Source organism: Felis catus, chromosome A3 (genome assembly GCF_018350175.1).
Source record: "Felis catus isolate Fca126 chromosome A3, F.catus_Fca126_mat1.0, whole genome shotgun sequence".
NCBI classification, from domain to species: domain Eukaryota; kingdom Metazoa; phylum Chordata; class Mammalia; order Carnivora; family Felidae; genus Felis; species Felis catus.
In genome coordinates, this window is record NC_058370.1 from 57,844,511 (window position 1) to 57,862,877 (window position 18,367).

Genomic DNA, 18,367 nt, shown 5'->3' on the forward strand with positions numbered 1-18,367 from the left:
TTAATTTTCTATCTATGAATTGTGTTCCCTGTTTGTATTCTGTTTCCCACCACTAGGATACGAGCTCCAGAAACGGAGAGATTTTTTGTGAGTTTTTCCCACTGACACAGCTCACATGCCTGGCATAGCACCCAGCGCCAAGTAGATACTTGAAAATGTTTGTCTGGAAAGGAGAGGTTTGTATACGAATTTGAATAGGAGCAATGTCCTTTCTGCCATATTTTTACATCTCTTCCTTGAAACTCTGGCTTTTCTATTTTATCTCACAGTAAGGTGAGACCTCAGTCACTCTTGGACTATCCCATGAGAACTCCTGGGGCAAGAAGAGAGTGAGCATCTTACAAGCCAGAAGGAACTCTGTGGGCTGAGGACACACAGGAAAGAGAAACAGAGGTGCTGGCCATATGAAAACTAGCCAGCAGGCATAAGTTGGAGAACTTATATAACCTGACTTTAAGACTTCATATAAAGCTGTAATAATGGAAACAGTGCTGTAATGGCATAAAGATGGACATATAGATCAAAGGATCAGAAAAAAAGGAGTCCAGAAATAGACTTAAACATATAGAAATTGATTTTTTTTTAATTTTTTCTTCAACGTTTATTTATTTTTGGGGGGACAGAGAGAGACAGAGCATGAACGGGGGAGGGGCAGAGAGAGAGGGAGACACAGAATCGGAAACAGGCTCCAGGCTCTGAGCCATCAGCCCAGAGCCCGACGCAGGGCTCGAACTCACGGACCGCGAGATCGTGACCTGAGCTGAAGTTGGCCGCTTAACCGACTGCGCCACCCAGGCGCCCCTAGAAATTGATTTTTGATAAAAGCCCCAACATAAATCTATAGGAAAGCATGGTTTTCAACAGACGATGATGGAAAAACTGGCTATCTGTATGGATGCAAGATCTTTACCTCACAATATACATAAAAATAAAATCAAAATCAATCATATTTGTGGAAATTGGATAGTCGAAAATCTTCATAATTTTCCTATTGGAGTAGGACAAATAGTTCTTGGACTAGATACAAAAATCACTAATCATGAAAGAAGAATAAATAACAGAATGTACCAAAATAAGAGCCCCCGTTCTTCGAAGGACATCATTATAATTTGAATAGACCAAGCAGACAAGATACAACTTATATGGCTGATGAAAGGCTTGTATCTATCATTTATAAAGGCGACAAAGTAGCCCAATTAAAAAAAGAGTGAGAAAGAGACTCAAACTGAGATTTCACAAAATACACTGATGGCCAAAACACACATTAAAAAAAGAGAAAATTAAATAATTGAAGCTACAATGATAATCCATCTCATGACATTGCAAAGACTGAGGATTTCAAGTGTTGGCAAGGATATGGTGCAACCAGAACTCCCATATATCACTGGTGGGAGTGTCAAATGATAAGTGGCTTCGGAAAATAGTTTGGAAGCTTCTGGTAACTGCTCACCATATGACCCAGAAATTCATCTCCTAAGGATTTACCCAAAGGAAATAAAAACCTATGGCCACAAAAACTTATACACAGATGTTCATAGAATCGTGATGACCAGTACCACGTGAATGGAGACACTATTTTACACTCATGATAGAAAGCTACTCAGCAATAAAAAAAAAAAAAAGAAAGAAAGAACACTATGAGTGGATTTAAGAAACATTAGGCTGAGTGAAAAAGCCGGGAGTAAACGAGTACACACTCCATGATTCCATTTCTATAATGCTCTAAAGTGGCAAAGGTTAATTAGTGATTACCTGGGATGGGAGATGCGGGGGCCAATTAACTGTAAAGCAGAATAACAGAAATTTATGGGATGATATCTGAACTGATGATGATCTCATAAGGTATACATCTGTCAAAGCTAACTGAACTTTACACTTAAAATGTATTCTTTTTATTGCACGTACATTTATATCTCAATGAGTTGACAAACAAAGCATAAAGTTAAGGAACATCTACTCTGTGACCTAGCAATTCCACTCTTAGTATTGTCCCAAGAGAATTAAAAGCACGTGTCCACAAAACACTTGCAAAAGAGTGTTTATGGACGCCATATTCATGTACCAAAAACAAGATGATTCAAATGTCTACCAACCAGAAGAATGGATAAATAAAAGGTAATGAGAAAGAAGAGAGTTACTGGTACAATACCACGATGAATCTCAAAAAGATCACATTCAGGAAGTTTAAAGCCCTGCCCCCCCCACCCCAAATTACACCAAGCAGAAGAAACTAAACATGGAAGAGTACATATTGCATATTATGCGTCTACGAAGCCCAATGGCAGGCTAATTAACTTAGACTAGGAATCATGAAGCATGTGTTTGAGATTGTGAGAAATTGGCGGGTAAAAAGTGTGGAGGAAACTTCTGAGAAGAAGAAATGCTTCCGGTGGTGTTTGGGATGGTGATTACATCAATGAATATTACCATCAAATCTTATTCAATGTTTGAGATCTATGGTTTTAATTGAGTGTTAGTTATTTCCCAGTATTTTAAGACAAAATGAAGTCAAAGTCTCCCAAGTATGTAATAGGAGAAGCACTGTACTGAAATCAAGAGACCCAGATTCATTTCCAGTATACCATGAGAAATAGCCTCTGGAGGTCTTACCATATTTAGTCATCAAACCTCCCATAATAAATGATCTCTAGAGAAAATTGGTTATGTTTTCTTTTTGTTTTTGTTTTGTTTTGGTTTGGTTTTTTCTTTGAGAATGATTCCAAGAATGAATCATCCAGAGCAAGTTCTGTGGTCTTTTTCCAAAAAAACCCAGATAAGTTTCCTCTCTGAATTCATTTCAGAAATTTTCTGGCTAAGATTACAAGCAACCAGCTAGGTAGGCTTCTGTGTAGTTTCTTGGGTGTGAGTGAAGGTGATGCTTGAAATATTTGATGAAAGTAGCATCATGTAGGCACTGACCGGTTACAAGGACACCGACCACTGCAAAGGATCTGGGCTTAATCCTGTGGTTTCTGGATTATGAGGAGGTCCCAGGGGAGCACAGTGGAGGGTTTGGGGTGGGGGAGCTGAGGTTTCACCAATAAGGAAATATTTCAGTGTTTTAGTAATTACCATGGTTGTGCACACCTATTCTGCGTCAACAGAGCTTTTAAGAGCAAAATCCTGAACCCAGACCTCTAGTGGGCCTCTTAGGTGTTGATCACTGCTTCAGATACTGGGGGTGTAGCAATGCACCAAACAGAATAAAGGCAGACAAAAAGACCTGCCCACGTGGAATTCACATCCTAGCAGAGAAGACAGACCGTAAACAACACAAATAGGTAAAGAATATTTATAAAACATTTTAGGTGGTGTTACAATAAGGCAGAAAAAAAAAGCAGAGGAGGGAGGGAAAGAGAGTTGGAGAAATGCAGTTGCAGGTGGTGGGGTGGCGGTGGTCCCGGGAAGGCCAACCAGGAAGGGGACATTTGATAAGCAGCCGAAGCAGAGCCCAGGCAGAAGGGCAGGCAGTGCGGAGGCCCTGAGGCTGAGCAGGCCTGGTGTGTCTGAGGAGCAGCAGGAAGCCACGTGGCTTGAGCCAAGCTAGAAATGGCAGAAAAATAGGAGCTGAGGTCAGAGAGGTCTGGTGACAAAATGCTGCAAGGCTCCGTGAGTCACCGTAAGCACTTTGATTTTTACTCGGTAGGATAATGGAAACCATTAGAGGATTTCAAGCCAAGGAATGACCCGGGTGTGGAGGAAATGCCCTTAAGGAGGACCAGGGATGGAGGAGAAGAACAAGTCAGGAGGCTATGTGGTCGACCAGGAGAGAGGGAGATAGGAGGGTAGGCCGTGAGACAAGGTTGGAGTCTGGATACATGTTGACGTATTGCTGACGGGATTTCTTGATGGATAGGCTCTGGGATGTGAGAGAAAGAGAGGAGCCAAAGTGATGCCAAGGTTTGGCCTGAGCAGATGGACAAAGGGGTTGCTATTCGCTGAGATGGGGAGACCGCAAGTGGAACAGGTTTTGGAGTAAGATCAGCTCCGTGTGGGACATAATCAGCTTGACATATTTATTAGACATACAACTGGGGATGTCTAGTCAACGGTGGGGTATTTGCTTCTGAAGTTCAGGAAACACATTCAGGCTAAGAATACAAATTCGGGAGATGTCAGAGTGCAGATGAAATGAAGTCCGTGAGACTAATAAATGAGATCCTCAAGAGGGAAAGTAGACAGGCCTTGAGGGCACAAAAGAACAACTTCTTAGTTTCACCATAAAATTTCCCTAAAAGACAAATTTTACTCTCTCTGCAAAGTACTGGAGAAGGGTTGAGACTTCAGCATAAGTTAAAATAAGTTTTTAACTTCAAACCCTTGGTCTCTTCTTTCTTTTTCTTGTTTGGTTTGTTCACTTGATTGTTTTGTAAATGACTTGATAGAATCTGAATCCACTCTGGGAACGCGGCCTTACTTGTTTCTTTAAATTTCAACTTGTTAATAAATAGGTAAGATTGTGATGGCATTCTGCTATTGTCATTGTCTCTGATTACCCCCATGTCCTTGCTAAAGCCAGTGTCAATCCTCAGTCTTGACCTTCCCTTGAAAGAGTCTCTGTCACAGGCAAGCAACTTCTCCTTCATTTTCTTGCAGGTCCCTCACTGGCTGCTCCTTCATATCCCGCCCCCTCTCCCCCCCCCGCCGCCACACCTCATGGTTTAGTCCTTGGGTGTCTTCTTCTCTACCTGCATTCATTCCCCACGTATGCCGTCCAGATTCTGTTGGTTCCCAGGTACTTCCCAGGTATAATCTGAAACCAGACCCCGTACATGGAGGAGAGGGAGAGGCTGGAAGAAAGAGGCAGGCCACTCCAGAAAGGTAGGTGGCAGTTGGCAGTTTTAATGAGCAAGGGAACTTCGTTATGGAGTTTATAACATTGGGTATACCAACGTTGGGTAGCAATACCCTTGTTGGGTAGCAACGGGACAAATAGATCTCTGTACCTGCCTGCCAAATCTGAAGAGTTGGTCTAAAGGATTCGACTGGCTTCAGCCATGTACACCGTCCAGATGGTCGCAACATCACATGGCTCTCTCAAGAGCATGTCCTTGGAGCAGCCTCTGGTCATGGATAAGACAAGCAGGACCCGTATTCCAAGGAAAGTGGAGGGGGTGAGGAGCCTCAGTTCCCAGGCTGAGTGTCAACCAGAAGTCATATCCTCTCAATGAGCTCCCCCAACCGTTTCCCTGTTCTGACCATTGCCTATACACTGCTCATGCACTGGCAAACCTGTTGTTCAGACTTTCCCCCTGAACTTCAGACTCAGGTATTCACTGCAGATTCGACACCTCCACTCTGGGTCCTCGACGTCTCAAAATTAACCAGTCAACTTCGAATTCCTGCTCTTCCCACCAAAACCTGCTCTTCCGATAACCCCTATCATCTTAGTTGATGGTAACTCCACCTTTACAGCTGCACAGATGAGAATCCCTGGAGGTCTCCTTATGCCTCGTTTTCTCCAGCACATTCTCTCCAATCCATCAGCGAATCCTGCTGAGTCTATTTTCCAGATATATTCAGGGCCCAACCACATGACCCCTTGTCTTGGCCCTCACTGGTGGTCCGGGTCACCTCTGTCTCTTGCCTGGACTACTGCAATCGCCTCCAGAGTCCTCTCTTTGATCCTTCCCTTGCCTCTTATAATCTACTTTCAGAGCAGAAATCATCATGAACCTTTTAATCACTCCTCAAACCTCCCCTTTCACTCAGTGAAAGCCAAATTCTTTGTAATGGACAAAAAGGCCCTGCCACCCTTCACACTTCTTTGATTCAGGTTATTCTGTGTTCTTGCCCTCATTCCGCTCCATGAACACCTTTCCCCTCCCTCTTCCTCGAACGCTCCACACTTGCCTCCCCCTCTGAGACTTTGCACCAGCTTGAGACTCTATCCTAGATTCCCTTCTGCCAGACATCTCTCCGGCTCATTCCCGCATTTTCTCCTTAATGAGATCTGCCCTTTGCACTCCCAACCTCCCTATTCTGCTCTATTTTTTTCCCGTGGCTTTTATTACCTTCTAACACACTAGATACCGGACTTGGGCATCACATATGTGTATTTTCTGCTTTGTTCCCTTACCTATCCCAGAGTAGGTCCTCAATACGTAGCTTTTGAATGAACAAATGAACAAGCCTTGTTAGGTAAGCTGAGGATTCATTTCCTCTCCAACTAGATTGTTACTGAATTGAATCCTTTTGGTTTTAAGGATGTCATACTTAAGGATGCTTTCAATTATAAAGGTGGAAGTAGAAATAGGAGGTGGGTGAATGAGCCCTGCGTTTGGCTCAGAGGCCAGGGGCACAGACCACGCTGACAGATTGAAAGAAGGGAAGGGGCGCCTGGGTGGCTGAGTCGGTTCAGCGTCTGGCTCTTGATTTTGGCTCAGGTCACGATCTTAAGAGTTCGTGAGTTCTAGCCCCACATCAGGCTCTGCACTGATAGTGTGGCGTCTGCTTGAGATTCTCTCTCTCTTTCTCACTTTTCCTCTTCCCCACACACTCTCTGTCTTTCTTAAAAAATAATAAACATTAAAAAAAAAAGAAAGGAGAGTTTAAGCAGAAACACACATATACCAAAAGAGAGAGAGAGAAAAAAAAAAAAAAGCCAAAGGAGTCATGTTTGACTTCAACCTCCAATTTGCTCAAAATACTCCCTCACAACAACAGGCGGCAAACCCATTCTAAGATCATTGATTTGTTCGTGATGATTTATTTCAAAATAAATTTTATTTTATGAAGCTTAATATAGATCACATTCTGAAAACATTAATCTTCTGTTTTATCTTTTGAAAGGTAGTTTCTCTGATGTCTTTTAAAAGTTGGTATTTATGTAGGCAGTGATCTAACAGAGACTTGTTGGTGGGAGGGGGGCATGCTTAAATTTCCAGGAAACAATGCTCAAAAAAATCAAAATGAAGAGAAGGTACATTTGAACATTCCGGCCCAGAATCTACCAGAACTCTGCACAAGGAGACAAAACAATAGGAGAGAATTCACAACTGAACGCTTTGTCTTTATCTCTTTGCTTATCATTCCTACAGAGTAGTGAATCCCCAGAAAACTTGGATAACAAGTTTTAATTAAAAATTTGTTTTATTTGAGAGAGATAGAGAGAGAGAGATAGAGAGAGCATCTTATTCAAGAGAATGATTTTTTTTTCTTTTAGCATTTAAGGTTACTGCTCAGATGGTGAGTTGAAGACATCAGCTACCAGTGTATAATTAGTCAAGCTTCCAGCAGGAAGTGGCTGAAAACTTTCTGGCCAACTAAGGATGCAGGGTGAAGAGGGCTTCAGAAAGTGCTGGTTGGTCCTGGGAGTGGGCAGAGAATATGAGGAGCAGGGAGAGGGACCAGCAACCTCAGATGAATTCCCATCATCTCATTTTCTTTCCTCAGGGATAAGTCCCCATCCTGGGATTCTCAGTTGCGCCCAGTGGGCCAACAGTGTGGAGGTTCCAGTGCACAGTGACTCAACCCCTCAGTCCCTTCATCTCCTTAACTACAAGGCTTCTGAAAGGAATGTGTAGGGAAGTCTCCGTTGCCATCTTACGGTGGGCTCAAACAGGCATCTAATATTCATACTTTAATCACGTTAAGTCAAAAGACATAAACGGTCTTAGGGTCAGCAGCTGTTGAAATTCAAAGTTATCCATCTACCAAGGGAATGAGGTGTAAGGACTGGTTTAAATCTCAGTTACAATGTTATGGACACTGTCTTTATTATGTTTTTCCATCAGGGCACTGTCCCCTTTCACCTGGCTCAGTCACATATGGCTCCAGATTCAGTCCCAGAGACTCAACCCAACCCTTTTCGTGCTCATAGTCTTGCTGCAGTGGGCCTGCGCTCTCAGCAGCATTGGTGTGGCATAGGAGTTGAATGCACAGGGTTTGAATCAGCTAGAGCTGGGTTTCACCCCTACTTCACAAATTATCCTAAGGTCAACAGGATATGGTATATGGAGAGCACTTGGCTCAGGGTTCTGCACAGAGCAGACTCTCAGTATATAGTTATTGCTGCTACTGCTCTGTTATTACAAGTGTGCTAAAAAAAAAAAAACCAATTGTGTCTCAGACAGGAAAGAGCCTCCCCACCCTTTACCCAGGTCCCCTTCGTCACCCCACATCTCTAATCTCCCCTGAGTCTGCACCCAGTCTTCAGTAAAACTCATAAAAGAAAATATAGGGAAAAGCTTCATGACATTAGCCTTGGCAACGATTTCATGGATATGACACCAAAAGCACAGAGAAATTGACAGAAAGCAAGAGAAAAATAGTGGAACTACATCAAACTAGAAACTTCTGCAAAACACAGGAAACAATCAACAAAGTGAAATGGCAATCTATGAAATGGAAGAGAACATTTGCATACCATACATCTGGTAAAGAATTGATTTCCAAAATATATAAGGGACTTTTACAATTCAATAGAAGAAGAAAAAGAAGAAGAAGAAGGAGGAGGAGGAGGAGGAGGAGAAGGAGAAGGAGAAGGAGAAGGAGAAGGAGAAGGAGAAGGAGGAGAAGAAGAAGAAGAACCACCCAATTAAAACATGGGCTAATGACTTGAATAGACATTTATCCAAAGAAGACATACAAATGGCTAACAGGTACATGAAAGATGTTCAATATCACTCATCATCAGGGAAATGTAAACCAAAACCACAATGAGATAACACCTCCCACCTGTCAGGATGGCTATTATCAAGGAAACAAAAGATAAGTGCTGGAAAGCATGTGTAGAAACTAGAACCCTTGTACACTATTGGTGGGAGTGCAAAATGGTACAGTTGCTAAGGATAACATAAAGGTTCCTGAAAAAGTTAACACTGGGAAATAGAAATAGTGATCCAACAATCCCACTTCTGGGAATTTATTGGGATCTCAAAGAAATATTAGCTGTCCCATGTTCATTGCAGCACTATTCATAATAGCCAGGATGTGGAAACAACATAAGGCTACGGAGAGATGAATGGGTAAAGAAAGTGTAGTATAGACATACAATGGAATAATATTCAGCCCGGACCCTGAGGATATTACGCTAAGTGAAATAAACCAGTCACAGAAGAACACATATTACATGGTCCCACTTATGTGTAGTCAAATACATTGAATAAAAGAATGGAATGGTGGCTTCCTGGGCCTCAGGGGAGGGGGAAAGGGAAGGTTGGTAATCAACAGGCATAAAGTTTCAGTTAAGTAAAATGACTAATTTCTAGAGATCTGTTGTATAATATTGTGCATATAGTTAACTATTCCGGGTTGTACACTTAAAAGTTTGTTAAACCATTAAGTCTCATGTTAAGGATTTTTAGCACAATAAAATAAAAAAAAAATTTAAGACCCCTGTTTAGAATCCAGACAACCTGCCTGGCCCTTTCCCTTCTTCTTTCTGGAAACTGGACTTGGTTGCTGTTAGAGTTTTGTTCCAGACCAGAGGGATCTTTCCCTTCCTCCTGAACTATGACCCTGCCACGTGGATGCACTTCAAACACGTGTGCTACACTCACATGATTTCAGCCTCACAACTGTTGGGACACTCTTGCATTGCACTTGCCCACTACAGTGCATTTGCCCTTGCATGGTAATGTTGCCTAAAACTTTGGAGACTCGCTCCTTTGAAGTTTTCTGTTTCTGCAATTACAGGAAACTGGGAAGTGTGGAAGGGTGAGCAGAAAAAGACGGACCCTCACAATCATATGATGAGTATTTCGAAGGACATAGATGAGCTCACCTCCTGGAGAAGCAGGTATCTGCTACTCACATCCCCTTAAGCTACTGGTCCTTGTCTCCAAATGTAGACACGTCCGGTAGGAAACTACTTTGGGACCAATCACCTCATCTAAACAACCTGTTCAAGAATAGAGAGAACCCGATGTCTTACTGGGGATTCTGTAAAGTTCAAATCAGCATCCCTGGCACCCCGTCTGCAGGGCACAGAGATAATAGTTCCCGGAGCGGGAAAGGAAAAAAATAATGACAATGAGGAGGGCTGACATTACTCAGCATTTACTATCGGCTAGGTACTGAACTAAGTACTCTGCATCCATTTAATCTTTAGAAACCACCCTTGGAATCTGGCATTAGCATTACCATGTGGGTTTTGTAGGTAACGAATACAAGAATTAAAGAAGTTAGATAAATTGCTTGGAGTCGTGGATCACATAAGTGTAAGAGCAGGGATTAAATGCAATTCTGCACGAGGGCACCTGGGTGGCTCAGTCGGTTAAGCCTGACTCTTGATCTCTGCTCAGCTCATGATCACAGGGTCATGGGATCAAGCCCCACATTGGGCTCCATGCTGGGCATGGAGTCTGCTTGAGATTCTCTCTCTCCCTCTCCCCTTGCCCCTCCCTGCTCGTTCTCTCTCTCTCTCTCTCCCAAATAAATAAAATTAAATAAATACCATAAAAGCAACTCTGCACAATTCCAAAGTTTTCTGTCTCAAATACTTGACACAGAATAACAGACATTGGATAACAATATTCATATTGATATTTGGGGGACAATGACATAAAAGTTTGGCCTTGAGTGCTGATAAAAGAACCATCGCAGCTACTGGCAAGCACCCCTCCCTTGTCTCTGCTCCTGGAAGAAATTGTTGGGAAATCTGACACTCATTGGGTAGGGCAGGCTTTGGGGGCCAGCTCTGCCATATTTGGATCTGCACACTTTGTTGGGCAGCCTCCAGAGAGAAAGAGAACAGAGGCATCAAGCAGAGGTTCAAAGCCGGCACCAATGACACATGTGAACTTGAACCAGTTATTCACCTCAGCCCTTCTCCTCACACCCACCACTTGCTTTCCATCCTGTGTTTCCTTCTCCCTGATGGCTGACTTCCCATACGGCATGCCTCTTCCTTTCCCCTACTGTCCTGAGGCTCCTAACTTCCTGAGTCCTTTCTCCCGTCACCATCTGAGATTCCACATCTGTATTTTCGTGGACTCCAGGAAGAATAGTTGGAACACGTGCACTCTGCATGTACAATGCAAGGCCCCTTGCTTTCCCAACCTCCACCAGGTATTTTCCAACACAGGAGGCTAGAGTCCCATACTGTACAAACCAGACTACAAAAGACCCATCAATCTGTAACGAGATTTTCCCATTGGTAATACTACTCTTTTTTCATAAACAAAAAATGGATGGCAATTATTATTTTTAACCTGGATTTTGCTTTAAAATTCCATTCCCTTTGAGATAAAAGTATTAAAAAGAAAAACAAACAAACAAGGGAACTTACCGTCAGGAAGTCGTACTTGAGCTCTTTCTTCCCCAACTTTCTACCAACAGAGTTTATTAACCCTGAACGCCAATTTCTCTAATAGACCTCTGCTAAATACAATAGCCACTTTTCTTTAAAAACTTCCCATTTTCTTTATCAGTGAAGACACAGGAACCACATTACTGATAAGCTGAAACTGATGAACTGTGCTGTTCACAAATGGGGACTGCAGTTTTCACATTGTCTATTTCAAAGATCTCTGATGATTCTACCCTCCCAATGTTTCATTATCTCCATAGATGGTTACATTTCACCTTAAGTAGACTTTGCTTCCCCTGTGGGTGACTGTCTCAGCAAAACCTCCCTGACTCCATGTAGGTGGCCTGTCATTCATTGCCTGGAGAGTGGGTTGGCAGCTGTAACTTCCTGAAAGCTGCAGCTCCAAATTCAAGGATGCATATTCCTGCAGCAAGTTTTAGTGCTGGTGCCTCAGTGTCAATGGTTTGAAAACTCCAATACATATCGGGTGCTTAAGTGTGCACCAGGCTCTGTGTGCAGGGATTTTGCACATGCAATCCCTACACTCTTCAGAGCCTTATCAGAGACTCCGGGAGGCTGACGGTTACCTTACCCAAGGCAACAGGCAGTACAAGGAAAAGCCAGAAAAATGCAAAGCTTCTGTACCTGGACTTTTTCCATTTACCACCAAATGGCATGTCTCAGATGGTTGTAATACAAATCTGTGAATACATATTACAGTTATTAGAATTCTGGATGAACCAACTTCAATCACTTCCATGATTTTGTTTTCAAGATGTTGGTGACTTTCAAACAATCAGGATGTACCATCTGTTAAAGAGTTCTCTAATACAGTAGAGAGAGCATGAGTTTTAGATAAGGTCTGGTTTTCCTCTTACCAACAACGTGACTTTGGGCAACTTCCTCAATCTCTCTACATCTTTCGTGATAGGGGTGTTGTTATCAATATTAAATGAATAATCTGTGTAAGGGGTCAGCCATATTAATGGATACCGATGGCTTTCTGCCCTGCCATATGCTCAACCTATTGTGCCCATCACAATTGTACTAAACACACACACACACACACACACGCACACTTCAAAATTTGTTTATTTTTTTCATGGTTGCTTCAAGACCCCAACTGCACCAAGACAGCCAAACTGCCTTTTCTCCTTACCTATGGTCACTGTACATAAAAGATGAAAATTGACAGCAAAATCTAATTACATGTTGCATGATATTTATGTGGAACATGCTTTTCCAGGAGGTCATCTATCATTTCTTCTCCACTGTTAGAAAACTGGGAAAAATAGCCTCAAAGAAACTTACCCATACTTATTGATGCACCCAACAGGCTGACAGGCACTGTGAGAGATGTAAGAGAAATAGAAGACTCATTTCTGACCTCAAGGAACTTAAGCTTTATGAAAAAAATTAAGGTGTGAGGGGGGGAATGTAGTATTTTACAAATCTGAAAATTTTGAGCTTTAATTAGAAATTTACAACAACCTGAATATTTCTTAAAAGTAGGGTAGGTTATCAAGAGACCAAGTCATTTTTATTCAAAAATGGAATTTAAAAAATCCTCCTGGCATGGTTGAGCTACTTGTCCCAACTCTAGATCTCTTGATATCCTTAGCCATCATGTGAGTGTTGAGACAGAAGCATTTAAAATCTGCTACGGAATTTATCTTTCAAAGAGACTGTTAGCTTTGGTATGCGCGAACTTGATGGTTATCAAGATGATTAATGGCATTTTCAGTGTTTCCGTCAACATTTCAAGAAATCTGAACTTCAGAAAGGCCGATGTCTATCAAGGTCCATCAAGTTTATTTGGAAGAAGATAGAGGGGCCTCACAGCCATGGGAAGCTTCAGGAAGTTTCTCTTTAACCATCCCTCGATCTCTGAATTCAGCAGAGGAAAGACTAGGAGACTGTGGAAGAGGCAAGAGCTCAAACCCCTCAAAGGTCCCTCCCCGGGCCTGAAGATCCTCCATGGTGCACTCCAAGTGTGACTCACCCTCAGGCCACACCCGTTAAAAATGACTGGACTCCTTGGAGGTGACCCTTCTGAACAGAAGTACCCCATAACCAATGGGGGGGGGAATACTTCTCTATGAGAGAGCAGGGCAACATCTGTGATAACTCACCATTCAGTGACATGAAAGGAAACCTCAAAACTGGCCAAACTTGTTCATATGAAATGAGAACAACCACTTGGCACTGAAGAAGAGCTGAAATTTGTGTGCGTGTGTGCGTGTGTGTGCGCACGCATGCACGCACATACACATCCCAGTGCAGGCTCGTGTGTTTGCATATGGGTTTTGTCCACATGGAGAGGACATCTTAGCTCTGCACCAAACCAAAACCAGCTTTGAAATGTCAAAAATCTCACCAAATTGCCAAAACGGAGAGGTTGGCTGGTCCTTGCCCCTTGGAGAGCTTGGAACAATTGGCTCAGACAACCAAATGATAGCAGGTCTTTCCTATGATGTCCACTAATTCCTGGGCTCATTATGTCAAGGTCTCCTCTGTCCCTGGCTGCTGCCCCTGGAGTCCCATCTCTATTCTGGTTGTCATCAGCCTAGAACTCAGTTCCTTTTCCAGTGTGCACAAGAAACCCCTTTACACCAAATGGTTCTGAAATGTGGTGCACCAAGTTAAGATCTGTGCAGCCCATGGCAGATTTCATGGCCTCCTACCATCTCTCTTTCATCCCCTCTCTCGTCCATTCATCACTGCCCCTTCCCTCACAAAAGTGTTTAGGAGCCTTCCACTTTGTCCCAGTGCCTGTCCTCATACGAGCGCACCCCGAACCCACCAAGGTTCTAGGCAGTTAAAAAGGTGGCACCCCCCCTTTTAGAAAGAAGCTGAAGCTTCTGGATTGCAAATCTATTTTCCTCTGTCACATCTACCTTTGGCTCACCTTTACCTCCTCATGAGCACCCTTTTCCCCCTTCTAGCACCTTCTCACCTCTTACCTGGTTGCCACAACCCATTGAATATGTTGACTAGCACGCCTTGCTGCTTTATTTTCCCAAGGAGCAGAGAGTTACTTGAAGAATACAAGAGCCTTATAAAAACTAAATCTGAGTAACTTAAAAAGTAATCTCAGCATCTATGAAAAAAAAAAAAAGAAAGAAAACTGTAGTAGTAGTGTTTTAACCCAGAAAACCCAAATCAAATTGAATAGGTCGCCAGAAACTTTACTTCCTCATAAAACTAGCCTTGTGTGTCTAACTTTCCTTTCACGCTTGGTCCCTGTTCTCCTCATCATATTTAAGAGGAAATCAAATTCAACCTTATTTCATATTCATACTGTTGTAAGTTCTTTCAGATCTTTCAGGATTGCAGAGATAGGTAATTTTTTTAAATCTTCGGGACTTTAATTGGCTGTTCATGATTTTATTGAAGCAATTATCCTTAATAATTGTCTCCTGCTCATCCTAATCTAATCGATGCAAGTTAGAAGCTTTGGATTATAGTACTCTTTCTCTTTTTTCAGAAATTAAAAACTGAAACAAAGCATGAAAGCATTACTCCTATTCCAAAGTTCAAAAAAAGTCCTTGTTTGGCAGAGTTAACAGAGATACTTTGAGACCTGAGCAATGGGACACACATTCAGTTGGAAGAAGAAATAATCTTGAGCTGAAAAATTAGATTTTTATATTCTCTTTCTGTCTCTGTTTCTTTCTCTCTCATACACACATACATACATGCACACGCGCACGCACACACACACACACACACACACACTCGTTCTCCAAAGGAAACAATGAAAAATATTTAGTCAATGACTTCTATAAAATACATTTAGATTGCTCCATGGTCATGTGTCCCCTGCCAGACTTGAGCAGTTTAAGCAAAAGGATGAGCAACTGGGTAGCTAGAAATTGTGAGGTCCCAATAAAAAGCACCTTCAGTGGGTGTGGCAACCAGCCTCCAAGATAGCCCTCAATGATCTCTGCTTCTCTTGTGTAGTGCTTTCCCACACCGTACCAGGCAGCTCTACGTGGCCAACAAGATATGGAATAAGTGAGCACTTGCCACCTCCAAAATTGGGTTAGGGCTTACTGTTGAATCACTCGTTCTAACAGAAGCCATGCCATGAACAGCCCACGGAGAGGTAACAACGCCTCCTGCCAACAAGTCACATGAGTGAGTTTGAGGGAAATCTGCCAGGTGCAGTCAAGTCTTCAGCGATGACAACTTCTGGCCAACAAGTTGACTGCAACTTTATGAAAGAACCCGAAGTAGAACCACCCAGCTAAGGCACTCTTGGATTCAGAAAACGTGTGACATAATAAAGGTTTCTTGTGCAGGCTACCAAATTTTAGAGTAATTTGTTACACAGCAGTAGGTAACTACTAGTTGACAATAATAGGTCCACAACTGTTTTCCCTGTGGTTCTATCAATGAGGAGGTAATAGGGGTCCTTGCTAGTATGAAATCACTTAGTCTCCATGGGTTTTTGCATTCTATTTCCCTTACAAAAATGCAACCTCTACTCCTACATAATAGGCTTTTTGCTCTCTGTGTTGTCAGGACTTCCTATCTGAGAGATTGTTCCACTCTTTAAAGTCCTCCTCTCCTAGTGTCATCAGATCAACTATCCACACAGGCAATCTATGTCTTCAACAGACCTTTGTCCACTTATCAGAAACAAATAAACTCATTTTGTCATAGAAAGCAACATTTCATTGTGTTGTCCTTAAAATCTAGGATTGGTACCATGTCCGTACTGGTCAGCAGTGGTATCTGAGAGGCCTCGAGGGGACAGATCTCTAAGGACAGTGAGATGGCCCACGGGAGCACAGCCAGCAGGCAGTCCAAGTTTCAGCATGAAAGGCAGAGGTCAACAAGGGCAGTGGGTGGGAGCTGGGGCCCAGGTCTTGGGCAGGGGGTCTGTGACTTTGGGCAAACAGGCTTTGTCCTGATCAGAAATGTTCTTACTGTGATGTGATACCTTCCTCTTGTAGTGGCCTTTGCTCCTTGGAATCTCAAGCAAACACAGTGAGCATGTAAGAGGAAAATCCAATTCTGTAGGTCATGTCCTCCATATTTCCCCTGTGTGGTGGCCCTTGTTCTCTGGTGTCTCAGTCACTTCCCTTACCTTTTAATGTTTTCAGAACACAAGAGGAAAGCCAGCTGTAGTCGTAGTCTCATTCTTTCCTCTTATGTAAATGAATGTCAACATTTTCCATTATGACCCTAGGTCTCCTAAACCTAGAAATCCAGAAGCAAGCTTCCATCCGAGGCTCATAAAAGGTTACACATGGCCTTTATTCGCTGAAATTCTTGACCCTTGTGAATATTCATAACAGATGGTCTTCTGAGATCAAGTCCAGATACTTTGAAGCATTCCAAGAAAACTTATATTTACTGAAAGAAGAGAATTGAGAAAGGAAAGAAGGGGATTTCAACAGAGACCACACATATACATTTTCAGGAAATCACTTTACTCATCCTCTCAAGGTTGTTTCTTTGCAGGGTCCTGTCCAATTCTCCTGAAATCAACTTCCTTCATCAATGATATGTTTTTTTTTTAAAACAAACAAACAAACAAACAAACAATTTATTTGCCAACATACTTCCATAATACGTAGCTCGTACTATCTAACAGGTACTATCCTTACATCTGAAGCACAAAACAATGGAATATTGGGGCACCAGAGTCGTTTTAAAATCATGTGTTCCTTGGGGCGCCTAGGTGGTGCAGTCGGTTAAGCGTCCGACTTCAGCCAGGTCACGATCTCGTGGTCCGTGAGTTCGAGCCCCGCGTCGGGCTCTGGGCTGATGGCTCAGAGCCTGGAGCCTGTTTCCGATTCTGTGTCTCCCTCTCTCTCTGCCCCTCCCCCGTTCATGCTCTGTCTCTCTCTGTCCCAAAAATAAATAAAAACGTTTAAAAAAAAATAAAAAAAAAATCATGTGTTCCTGGCTATATAAGTTATGTTCAGAGAAGAAGTTTTGAGTATTTCCGAGTGTTATCCCTAGTACTCACAGATAATAACTTCGCACATGTTCGTATATTTCTAAGTCCTACTTCTAATAGTGTGTGTAGAATATAGTTGTGCAAGATACATACAATTATGCATAATATTATATATATATACACACACACAAAACCAATAAGACATGAAAGAGACAAAAAGGAAAATAAGGAAAAGAAGTCGTGTTATGTTTTCATAAGAGATAATAAATCATAATAACATAACAATGTAAAACACAATAAAAATCACAATGAATTCTTTTGGACTTTGACAAAATAATTCTAACATTAAATTGGAGAATAAATAAAAATAGCAAAACTAGCTTTTTATTAAGTTCTCATGTGTTCTAGGCATTGGCTCCAGCCACCAAACTAGCAAGCATCACCCTACTAAAGTTAGAAACTAGGGCCTGTTGGTACCACCACTTTCTAGGTAAGGAAACTGGGCCAATGAAGAAGTGAATAAATTTGCTGGGTCCCCTGTCAATCAGCTGGGGAGGTGGGATTTGGACTCAATTACCGGGAAAGCAAAGTTTACACTACACCCAATATCTGCACTGCTTCTCAGCTTTCCAGGAATACTTGAGAAAATGAATAACATTTTCCAGGAAAATGTTAAAAAATAAAAGAAGGTTAAGAGAATGGGTGTTGGTCCTTCCTGATGTTCTCTCCTGGGCCTACCATTGTTCAATAAAGTTTAAGTAATGAAAATAATGTGGAATGGCCACAGGAGGAGACAAATTGCTTAACGGAACGGAATAAAAAGTCTAGAAGCAGATCTCAACATGCAGAAGAATTTATCACAAGATGGTTAAACAACAGCATATCAATTCTCGGGGCAAGAATAGGCTTTAAACAAATAGCGTTAAGAGCATTTTAGATTTATCTTAGCATTGTAAATGTTTTAATGTAAGCATTGTAAAATATATTATGATGAGAAAAATAAAGTTCAGTTGATGAAAAAATTAAGTTCCAAGTGAATTGAAGGTTTAAAAGTTAAGAAAACTTAAACTGTGAACAAACAGAGTAAAATATTACCTTGGTTATGAGGTACAAGTAATATTTGACTTCCTAAAGCACAATGATAAAGACAGAAACCAAAATTGCAAAGGTCAAATCAATTTCATTACAGTTGAATATCC

At 42.0% G+C, this 18,367-nt stretch overlaps 1 protein-coding gene across 2 annotated transcripts in view; it reads right to left on the reverse strand.

Moving 5' to 3' along the window:
- IL1RL1 (interleukin 1 receptor like 1) overlaps window positions 1–18,367 on the reverse strand; it is a 73,882-nt gene that overhangs the window by 27,246 nt on the left and 28,269 nt on the right. Inside the window, exon 1 of one of the 2 annotated variants that reach the window (XM_019826972.2) lies at window positions 11,234–12,260. The exons of the other annotated variant lie outside the window; for it this stretch is intronic. The gene's annotated coding sequence lies outside the window, so the exon portion shown is untranslated. Of the gene's footprint in view, window positions 1–11,233; window positions 12,261–18,367 lie in introns of those variants that run through there. 2 annotated transcript variants of the gene reach the window in all.